At 36.4% G+C, this 12,066-nt stretch overlaps 1 protein-coding gene across 1 annotated transcript in view; it reads left to right on the top strand.

Moving 5' to 3' along the window:
• RNGTT (RNA guanylyltransferase and 5'-phosphatase) overlaps positions 1-12,066 on the top strand; it is a 171,828-nt gene that overhangs the window by 50,895 nt on the left and 108,867 nt on the right. The window lies entirely within an intron of this gene.

The raw sequence follows: 12,066 nt of genomic DNA, 5'->3' as shown, positions 1-12,066 counted from the left end.
GGATCCCTCATTTGTAGTGAAGTGTCTGGGCTTAACATGATGAATCCCCCTTGGCAAACAGGAAAAATGATCAGTAGGTTTCTAGACGTTTGTCAGTGTTTAGGAAAAGTCTTCTTTAGGGCAGTGTTTGGATTTGTTTGTTTTTTAAGTGCTGTGGGAATGAGAGGAAGAGCTGGTCACCATGTAATACTTTTTTAAAGTCAAGGACAAATTAAGATAATGTTATCAGTATGAGTACAAGCCGGGCTTTAGCTGCAAGAAGTCATTAACAGTGGCCCTACTATAAAGATTAAAAAGCACAGCTGTTTTTAGGTTAATTTTAGAAGCTTAATTATAAAAATGGGCACCCAAAGTTGTTTGGCTTGGCAAGAAATGATCAACAGAATTTTATCACCAAGAGAGGTAAATGTAATATAACTTGTAAATGGCAAGAAAGAGTAAGTTCCTTTTTAAGTTGTGTAAGTTAGGTTTTTGTTCATTTTTTTAGCAGATCTTCAAATAAAATAATTACACAAGGTACCGGTCCTGTTCAAAACCAGAACATTCCTCCCCACCATCCAAACAAACAACCCCCCACTCCAAAGATTCGCCAAAACAGAGATTGCTCTGGAATTTGGCAGTTTGTTTTGATCTGGAAAGCAGTTGAGTCTTGAAGAGGAATGATGGAGTTACTGTATTGCTGTCCATTATGAGTTACAAGATTTGCAGCATGTCCCCTGTCTCACCCTCCTCAGGACTCAGCTTACTCTGCTCTGGGAGATGCAGCTTTGCAGCTGGGGAAATGCACATTCAAACCCCACTGATAAACACCTTTGCTCAGGCAAACCTCATCTTTTAGTCAGGTCTCGTGAACTAAGATATTTTTAGCTGAGCTTGTTCTCAAATGCTTGACCTATTTTGCTAGCTAAGCATTGCAGAGTTTTCTGGCTTTGTTAGAATATTTCTACTGAAATGTTGCATTCATAATGCAGAGAAAGTGAGTGGATAAGCACCTACCTGTTACAGATTTTAATCCATGTTGTTATGTGTTATGGTGAGGCTTATTGTTACTTACTTTTTGATTTTGCTGTAGTGTGTCAGGAATAAACTCTAGCAGCATTCTAGATAGGAACAAAGGGAACTAAGAGAATAGACTGATTGGCATACATAGCGTGTATTTGGCAATAGATGTCTATACAGAGAAGTCTTAGGAGGAAGGGAACATAAAAATTTAGTTTCGGTGGTTGGGAGAAACCTATACTTGAGCTCTTGAGCAAAACATGTCAGTTGGTTTGGTTGTCTCTTTCCATGATAAGTTTTGTATTGAATTCTGATGCTTATTGTGTATAGCTGCTGCAAAAGTCTGTCTTCAAGGATGCTGATGGAACCCTTTGACTATTTCTTTTAGTTACTGTTTCTGTGACATCTAGTTTCTAAAAGCTTGTAACACATCCCATTTTGTTGCAAGAGATGTTCGTGTCAAGAAAAACAAATGATTCTTCAGACTTAAAATGATTTTTTTATTGTAATTTTCTTTATTCTGAAGCATGGCATTGATTTTTATTAATAGCACCTCAAAATATGACATTGCTGTCTCACTGCTTTCATCTCACCTGCTAAAATCAAATTCATAGAAAGAAAGCTGTATTCTAGTGAAATAGACGTGCCATTGACCTTTGTGAGCTCCACACACAAGAAATCTGGATTTTTCATATTCCTCTGAACATAAAAGGCTAATAGAACCCAACACACCTTATGGTGTTCAATCTTAATGAGTACAGAGCTAAATCCCTTCAGTGCATGTTGCTTTTCAGCTTCTTGATTTGTGTCTGTATGTGGTTGAGTCCATCATTATAGTAACTGCAGCTGTATAGCTACAATTTCAAATTTGGTAGATAATTTGGTGGGTAATTCTAACATAACAGAGGAAGCTGACAGTAGAATAATTAATAGCCCCAGAAGCAAATGCAGGCAAATCCAAATCCCTTTTCATCTGAAACACTCCACAAAAGAATGTGTCTTTGTGCTTCTGTTATCTTGGAGACAGCTCTTCTTGCAAAACCTTGTTTTGAGAAGCTTTTACTTATATAATATTCAGTAGCTACTTGTAAATGTATGGACACTAAACTTAAACAACTATTTTTTTCCTTAGTTAAGTAACAAACAGTAGCACTGGCATGATGTAGGATCTAATTAATGCATTCTTAGCAAAGATGCTGAAAATGAGTACAACTTTCCTTTTCCTTTCTAACCCTGGCCTTTAAATTTTTAAACTCTAGCCAAGTTTTTGTGAGACCAGATTGCAATGGTAAGAATAGACTGAATGCTTGAAAATGAATAATTATTTAAATGCTTAGAAAGGAGATAGAATTTTGATTAAATTTGCTAATACTTTGTGCATCGAATTAAGTAAAGATCAAGATTTCTTTGGTTGTCATTATGTGTAGCAATGCTGTTGCTATTGTTAAAATTTTTGTCATGGTAAACAGATATGCTGGTCGTAAATCCTGCCCACAGCCAATGTGCTCATTGAATTAATGCATGAAAAATGTTTGTTTTAAATCCCTGTAAAACATTACCATGTCTGACTTTTCTGTTACAAACCTCATTTTAAAGCAATGTAAGGCTCACAGTCCATGCTATCTCTCACTTATTGGCCTATTAACCTTATCTTAAACTTGTACTGTGAAAGTTTTGAGGGCACAATTCAGAGATGCAATTGTTTAATTGCATCTCTTCTGTGACAAGTGCACCTGGCTGCCAGTCACCCTTCTGCCCTTAATTTTGATTCTGAATTATTTTCAAATGGTATCACCTGAAAATACTGTAACATTTACATTTAAAAACATTTAAACATTTAAAATGCTTTTGTTTCTAATAGTACTAATAGTACTCTGGAAAGTAAGTGCTCTATGGGTGTGTTTGCTCTTGGGCCCTTTAGATTATTTCTTGTGAAGATTTATCTAGCAAACAACCAAATGCTTGTACTGGTGCTTGTGCTGTGTGCTGTGTTCTCAATATGTATCACCTCATTCCTTCATGGCTCAGGGCTGCCAGGTAAATGAAATACCGATCATCCACTCAGTTCTGTCTTGCTTTGCTTTCTGCTGTTCAGTCTGGGAGAGGTGCATTAAGTTTGCTTTTTCTTCCTCCTCTAGTTTTTACAGTGCTGTTTATTGAGAGCAAGGGCAGCCTGGTCAGATAATGCATTTGAGTATCCTGAAATTACAAAAGGGCAGCATTACAGTATAAGAAGAGCAACCAATGGTGGCTTATAGGATGGACAATCAACAGAATAAGGGAGTGATGCTGCAGAAGCTTTTGGGTCTGTGAAGCAGGATTGATGTATCATAGCTAGTTGTCATTTTAAGGTCTTTCTTGCCTTATTCCCCTTCCCTGTTAATCACCTTTTATCTAGCATTAAACACACCACAATTTGAAAATCTTCTTATTTCTTCAGTAAACTTTCAGACAGCTACCTTGTGCTTGCTTCATTTTTACTCCTTGTATTTCAGTAAAGTCCACAGCAACTGAAAAGTAGCATTTCTGTTAATTTTTGCATCCCTTTAAAAAAAAATTCTCCTTTGCTATGATGCATGCGAAATTTAGATTGTTGTTGAAGAGTGATAATTAGTACATGCTGACCAGGATGTATTTGCTGTTTTCATGCTTTTTTTTTTAATCTAACAAGCTACTTGTTGGGGACCATTCTCTAGTGTTGTGATTAGCTTGAAGCTTGACTGTTTTACTTGCTCTCTTTCTCTCTCTCTCTTTCTCTCTCTCTCTTTCTCTCTCTCTCTTTCTCTCTCTCTTTCCCTTACATCTATTACTTTTATCCTCCTTTTCCCAACACAGGGGACACTATGGATTACTGTGAAGGTGGTTTGTTTTCCATATTTTCCAAAATAAGGCTTAATAAAGTATTATATAAAAGTGAAAGGGAGTTAATTAAATTCAATCACGCCTGTTTTATTCTCAGAATATAAGTGTTCTTATACCTCAACATGAAGCACGTCTCACCAGAAACTTTTTGAATGGCAGATTATCACTAATTGTCAGGGGAAGAGACACAGTGTTGCTCCTGGGAGAGGGATACAGGACAAGCAGTTCTCCAAGAGCAGCTTTAGAAGTTACCATGATACTAAATCCTTTGTTTTTCAGGTGTTTGTGTCTTTGTTGTCTGTACTCTTACTTGCTTACCCTGTTCAGCAAACCTGAAACTTGCTGTAAAAAAATACAAAGTCACACCTGAAAGTTTAAGTTGGGTTGTAAATGAAAATACTGAGATATTTTAAACCTGAAATACAATTTGGAGAATAAAGTCCAAAACCATTTTTTTTGTTCTTAGGAGGTTTCCTTAAAGAGCTTTTCTCAGTATCTTCATTAAACAATTTTCTGCTTCTCATGATTCGAACCTTTAAAACCCCTCACTTTTTATCTGCAGTACCTTTTTTTGTTCTTACACTACAGAAATTTATGATTAAATAGAAAAACTGTGTCCTTCAGCTCACAGTTTGTGACAGTCATTCCCATAGGTACTGCCAAGTGGACTTAAATACAGCTTCTGTCTCAAGCAAATATTCGAATCTCTCAAAAATGGGGCAGTAATCACAGCTGAAGTGGAAGGTGTGAAAAACTTTACAGTGAGGGAGGTTTCCAGTTGCATTATCATGTCCGGTTTTCTAAGTATTGGCAATGAAGTCTTAAACAGGGCTTTTCTTGTCCAACATATTTCAAAACAAAAATCTAAAGGCAAAATAGAGTATTGGGGAAATGTTATATGGAAGCAGTGAGAGTGTTCCAGTGTTTTAATGTCTTATTTCCCTAACTTAGTTTTAATTACTCCTTTTTTACAATTAATCTAGCAACAATATTTCATTTTTTCAGCTTTCTCCCTGTTTCTTTCCATCTTTTTCCTGTTTCTTGGGGAAAATAACTAAAAAAAAAAAAGAAATAATCAAAGTTAATCAGAAGGATGTAGCAAGTATAACTGTATATTTCAGGATTGGTTTTATGAAGGTTGAAAGCAGGACCTCACTAGTATTTTCTTTTTCATGCCTAATTAGGAGAGAATTGGGATTATTCAGTCTGGAAGAGAGAAGGCTTAGGGGAGATATTATTGCAGCCTTCCAGTACCTGAAGGGAGCCTAGAATAGATCTGGAGAGGGACTTTCCACAGGGGCCTGTAGTGATAGAACTATGGGGAATGGATTTAAACTGGAAGTGGGCAGGTTTAGATGAGATAGTAGGAGGAAATTTTTCACTGTGAGCTTCATGAGGCGCTGGAGCAGGTTTCCCAGAGAAGTTGTGGATACCCCACCCCTAGAAGTGTTCAAGGCCAGGCTGGATGGGGCTTTGAGCCACCTGGTCTAGTGAAAAGTGTCCCAGCCCATGGCAGGGGATGGAACTGGATGATCTCTTATGTCCCTTCAAACCCACACCATTCTAACAAGTTTGAATATCCTGAGTGACGGCTATGGTCTAGGAGAGAATGTGAATACTGTATTTTCATCCTTTTTAGAATATTTCTCTTAGTTAACATAAATATGAAGAAAAAATTACCATTTTCTCTTGAAATGAGTATTACATTTTCAGTGTTTCTTACTCATTAGCTAACCATGTACACAAAGAACTATATAAGATATCTGAAGACAGATTGTGTACTGAAATGATAGATATTTGCAAGTCTTCAGGTGTTACAAGCTGATACTTAATTTTTAGTTCTATCATGGTTTAGGCAACGTAGGTGGTTCCTTTTCTAAGATAGTAGTTGTGAATAAGTACTGATTGTTACTACTATTTCCCCCCCTTATTTCTAGTTTTTACAGGACTTCATACTAACTGTACTAGACAGTCTTATTTTAAATGCCATGAAGTGATTTATATTCTAAAAAACACTACTGCCACAATCTTTTCAAGTATGAAATGGCTTGAATAATGTTTTTAAGATGAAGGAATTTTCCCACGGTTCTTTAATTCACTGCAGTGATAATTCTTTCTCATAAAGACAACCATATGAAAACCCAGCAATAGCTATTCCTATGAAAAGTCATTGTGAGTGGCTGATAGAAAGGAAGAAAATGTGAGGAGAGTAGAAGCAGAAAGAGAAAATATTGACTGCAACACATACTAGGTGGTCCAATTAAGGTAAGAATACCTCCATACTGCATGCAACACAAGCACTAGGAAAAATAATTAGAAAAAACGGACGCAGTAAAATCCTGTGTTTGACTTTGAAGGTAGCCTAAATTCAGTGTAAAATAAATTATTAAAACTTATATTCCCATATGCAGTCTTTTTGTGTGTAAATACCCCATGGTGATAATGACACATCTATTTTATAATTAGGGTTTTTTAGAACTATGATTCTTCCTTCTGTAATTGAAGTGGGAAGTTCATCTACTCAAATTACCTGAGGGGAGGCAACCAGTCTAGACAGAACAGGATTCCTTTTCGTTTTAATAATTTACGTCCCAGTAAAATCCCCTTATTGAGTTCTGGTTTTGAGGGCTCAGAAGGATTTCTAAATGAAGTCACTGTACATGCAATCAATGAATTTGACTGAGTTGTCTGTTCTCTGAAAATAGCAACTACTAAGCTTTCAGTGCCTAACTGGAGCTTTGTTTTCAAAAGGGAGGGCTTAGGTGTTCATCTGGGCTAGATGCTTGTTTCCATAATTCTGCCTCTTTATTGCCCAGTATTGGTGATGAGAATCATAATTCAGTCACTTCAACTGGTTGTAAATATTCTGCTTTGTCTATGTCACCTTTACACTGGTGGTGCAAATTTATCATCCAGTTGCAATTACAGAGTTTTATGGTTTTTATTGTGAATTTGTTTAAAGTTTTGAGCAATCTAAGAAGAGTAGGAGAGAGACCAATGTCTGGAGTACAATCTACTTTTTCTGTTTTGGTCATATCTGTTTAGTCACAGTTTTGACAGTCCTGCTGTTTTGTTCAAGTTATGTTTAGTAATAAAAAAACCTCATGGAGCTATATTTGTATGTTCTGTTAGACCTTGGTGTTATTCTTTGGCTACTAACTTCTTTCCTTTGTACATTTTAAAACTAATTTTCAGTGATTATTTTTTAAGGAAATACCAGTAATTTAATATATGTCTCAAGCAATATTTTTAATAGGTCTGATTCTTCAAACTGTTTTTGTTCTGTGGTAAATCAGAGCAATATTCCATTGTAAAAAACAACAACATATAAATTGTGATCATGTTCCTGCAGCACACTGGTTGTATTAATACACTTGAAACAGTATTTCCCACACTGTACCTTGTTTATGCTAAGACAAACTTTAGAAACCTTTTGAAACTGCTGAATTCCTTGCCCTTGTCATACATATTTTGAATATTTGAGTGAAAAAAGTTAGAAGACCCCCAACATTTTAAAGTTAGGTAACTACCAAAATTTTAAAATGAATTTTTAGATTCGATTGATTGTCATGCCTTTTGTGTTTTAGAAATAAAGAACTTAAGGGACATAATTCTATAAAATTTTTCATTTCCCTGATACGTTACTTTTAATTCTGCTTCTAAAAGAAAACTGCATAGGAAATGAAAAAAGCCTTTTAGACAGTGAATGTGGTAATAATCTTATTTGGAAACTCAAACAGCACTTTTAGATTATTTGTATATAAAGCTATGTGTACAAAGAAAGCAGCTCTGTAAAACCACGGTCACAAGAAATATGGGCGATATCATTAATATAAAACTAAAAATATAGGTTGCGTGGTCTTCAGAAGTTGGGAGAACTAATAATGGGCTTTCATTGGAATACAGATGTCAGCTGTGGGTGCCTTGAATTGTCAATAATAACGTTAAACATAGGGTGGAATATCAGGCTGAGCTTATTCTTTATTCTTCTCTCAAAATCATTAAAGCTAAGAAGTTGTGACATATGTTCTGCTCCAGCTCAGTAAGTGAAGATGTGCATGGACATATATCTGTGTGTGTGTGCTGAATTATTCATGTCTCAGGTACTGCTCTGGAGAAGCAAATGGAGCATGCTTTGCTGGTGGATACACTTCAGCCATATCTCATGGAGGAAAAGAATAAATATTCTCAGTTTATCCTGGCCCATGCCGGTTATCAGCTGTGTGCAGAGGCCCAGGCATTATTCTTTTTACTGTAACTGCATTGTGGAAAAAAGCACATAAATACCAAAATCAAAGATGAAGTACTTTTATGGAATTTGGTGCCTGTTTAGCATGGTGTGTTCACTGCATCCATCTAGGTAAAGGACTTGCTGTGTAAAGCTTATGGAATTTGCTGAGCTGTGGCCACGAGGTAACCTTAGAGACACAGGGGAAGGGAAACTCAAACGTGGATAGTGGTAGATCCTCAGGGATACCCTTCTCCTTGTGGAGACAGAGGCAGGATGTGCAACAGAAATCACGTTAGCCTCTTATCCCAGTCTCAGCCACTCCTGCCATCTTGCTGTATGTAGTGACCTGGGGTTTGAGTTCCTCACCTGATGTAGCATGAGGCTGTGACTTCAACACTGAGGTCTCTGTGAACTGGGTGGAGGGCAGGAGCACAGCCTGACGCTTGCCCATATTCTGTCTTCTGGCATTCATTTGGAGCATTGTTAGAGGGACTAGTCTTGTTGGGTGGGTGGGGTTTTTTTGGTGGTAGCATTTTTTTTATTTTCCTCTTTTTTTTCCTTTGTTTTTTTCAAATCTCCATTCAGCAAATAAATTTCCTTTCCCCATCTGCTTAAGACAATGGATATTGAATGAGCTGCAGGCCCTGTTTTTCAGTGTTTTTAAATCCATTTCTTTTTTGTTATTCTAATGTGACTTGTTAGGTATGATTTCTGTTGAGAAGTTAATTTGAAATAACTTTAAATTTAGAAATGTTGAGTCCTGGGTGGATTTCAAAGTTCAGTAGAAATTTCATCTTACATTTTGAAGTTGTGTGGAGGATGTTTTAACATCAAGACTGTATTTTGCAAGCCCACTCCATGCTGTGACCTTAGTGCAATGCACAGAGTTTCAACAGGTGAAGAAAGCTCAGCTGCTTGAGGAAGAGGTGTTGATTCAACAGATGACTCTTCTGTTAAGGCTTGTCTAAATGATATTTTGCTTTAGGATACATTTTATTTACAGTGAAAGAGAAGTGTAACTTTCTGGCATAGGTAGGAGTTACATGCTACTTGTTAATTTTGTTTTACCCTTTGGTAACACACTTATTTTAGGTTAAAAATGTCTAGAACAGGAATTACCATTTTATGTACTTCAGTAACTATGCCGTCAAGCAGTAGTGACCCTCATCCTTCTCAGATGAGTAAAAACCTACATATTGGAATAAGATCTTACTTATCTGAATGCTTAAGTTAGTAAAACATCTGTATTGCCTAAAACATACTATTACTTAATGCCTGGATTTAGATTATATATGCATCAATGTCTTGGTTTTTGACAATTATTGAATATGTGCTTTATACACTAAATAATCTCTTCCTGGTTTTGTCAAGGTCTCTGAATTATTTATTGCAGCCTACGTTGCCCTCCTACTTATTTGCTAAAAGCTAAGAATTTTATCACTTCAAGATTTTGGCTATGTCTGGGATAAATGTGTTGTATATTAGCAACACTTTTGGTAATTAGGGGAAATGTCTAATTACAAAGAAGAGCCACTCTCCTACAATATTGCTTTTATTCGGTATGTCCTTGAGTTAAATTCAGTTATGTGCTATTTTCTTATTGCTAATGTCCTGTGCTTTTGTAAGAATGAAATACTCTGACTTCTTAGTTTACTAGTCTGATGAAGAAGTAGCTTGGCAGTGTTGTCTGTGTTTTCCTTTCTCATATGATCTTATGTCAACCTAGCTTTGACCTTTATTTGATGGAACCTACTGGTAATATATCCTTCTACTTAACAAGCTTTAAAATAGAAATATATGATTGGCAGAACTGCAGGAAATAATTAGTTCCAAGTAGATGAGAAAAGTGAAAGGAATATTTTAAGGAAAATAAAGTGATTCAGCTGGTTTATGGTGCATATGAAGTTCCCTTAGCTTTTAATTTAACTGTTTATGGATAGAAATATAAATCACTGTACAAAACCATTTTTTGAAGGAGTCATTGTAAAAAAGCTTTCTAAATAACCTAACTGCTTATTGGCTTATTGGAAACTGAAATGTATGAAATATTAATTAGTTAATTTGCTCGTTCAGAGCTACTAATAAAATGTGGCTGAGTGGGAAAGATACTATATGGAAGAGAGCATATGCACTAGATCTTGCTGAAATCTGCCTAGAGAATTATGGGGATTCTTTGAAGTGATAAAAAATATATATATATACATTTCCCAGGAAAGAATTCTTCAATCAGTTCTTCAGTCAGTTGTTACAGGGGTTGAGATGTGTTTTCTGTGTTTTAATTTCATGTACAAACCAGGGCAAGCTCAGTCACTGTATAGATGAGTACTCAACTATACTATACATAGGGGGAGAAAAAAAGGAAGGAAAAAAGAAGAAAGGAAAGATTGATTGATTGATTGATTGATTGATTGATTGATTGATTTTCCAATATTTTGTCTGTGATACTCAAAAATCTGTAGGTCGTGCGTCTGTATTCTGTGAGAAATGAATGAAGAGTGAACCACTCTCCTGCCCCTTGGATTTTTCCAAACTCTTGATTTTCCATTCATTTGAATGGCTCTTTACTGATAAGATCTTCATGTTTGAAAGGAGGACAACACTGAAGGCAACATTAACATCCAGCTAAGCTTTCTTCTTCACGAGCATGGATCAGTGAACAGAGATTAGGAGACGTTTCACCCATGGTTTCTGCCACAGGCTTTGTACAAGATGTGCTTCCCCACAGAGTGATGGTGGCTGTGCTGCCTGCTCTTATGTAGACTGAAGCAGAGTCCTAAAAGAAAGTAGTTGTGAGTTACGTGTGGTATGGGAGCAATACATAATTCTTAAAGCTGTTGCCATGAACAACTGAGGACTTATGATAGAGGTCTAGTAGATTCTAATGTTAGCAAAGAAATATAAGACAAGCTTAATGCTGCTTTGGGAGCATGAAATGTCAAAGGTTTTGCTGAAAGCCAATATGATTTTAGAAAGAACTGATTAAATTCATGTTATTAAAAGTAGACACTCTGTTTTTCTCCTTACTAAGATACCTGTTCAGATACTACTTGCTCTCTTGCCTTTGTATGCCTCATCAGAATGTCATTTTGCCATTTATTTTTGGCCTTCTTTCCAGTTGACCCATTCAGATCTTCTCTGATGCATGTTGGAGCAGTGCTTTTTTCCTTCAAGCTGCCTTTAATGCAGGAGGTACCTGGTACCCAGTTCTTCTGCTCTGCTGTACTGCTGCCACTGATGATTTGAGTTCCATGTCTTCCTACTTTCTTTGCTTATTGCTTTCAATTTTTGAAGAATTCTGGTTTGCAAGCCAAGGCTCTGTGAGCTTATTCCCTGTAGGCAAGGGAGGGCAAAGGAATGGGTTTTGAAAATTATTTTCTTGTGTGAATAGAGTGGCAAAATGAAGGATGATCTCATGTAAATAACTTTCTGTGCTTAATCACACCTGTAACAATGCAGATCTATGAGTTTTGTGTCTAATTGCTGTGAAAGTGCCACCTCCGATTGAAACGCGCTTTAGAATTTATTAGTTGACAGTTGCTTGTTTTGTTCTAGTGATATCCATAGCGTGTTTTCCTCGCCATCTAATGCTCAAAATACAATGAACTCCATTACAAGCCGTTACTAATCTGACAAATGCGCATTTTGAATGCTCATACTGATCTGGTGCAATGCACCAAATGTAAAAAGAGCAATGTAAAGCTGCTGGTTTATTTCAGATCTTGAAAGGTCAGGATATGCTGCTGAGGCTTAGCGAAGGGTTTTACTGCCTTTTTGTGACTGAGCTCTCAAATATCTTGCAGGTTTTTGTAGCCATTGTTTATTGGCACATTTTCCAACTGCACTTATTTTTCTCTTTTCTATGGCAGAAAAATGAACATTAATTAATGTTTCTTTCAAGGCATAAATATGCTGCACTTGGAGCAAGGAGTTCACTTAAATGTGTAAATCTCATGTGTTGCTTTGTCATTAAAAGT

Source organism: Fringilla coelebs (assembly GCF_963513975.1).
Source record: "Fringilla coelebs genome assembly, chromosome: 3".
NCBI lineage: Eukaryota > Metazoa > Chordata > Aves > Passeriformes > Fringillidae > Fringilla > Fringilla coelebs.
The sequence above is the reverse complement of the archived record's forward strand: the minus strand, read 5'-3'. Positions and strand labels throughout refer to the sequence as shown.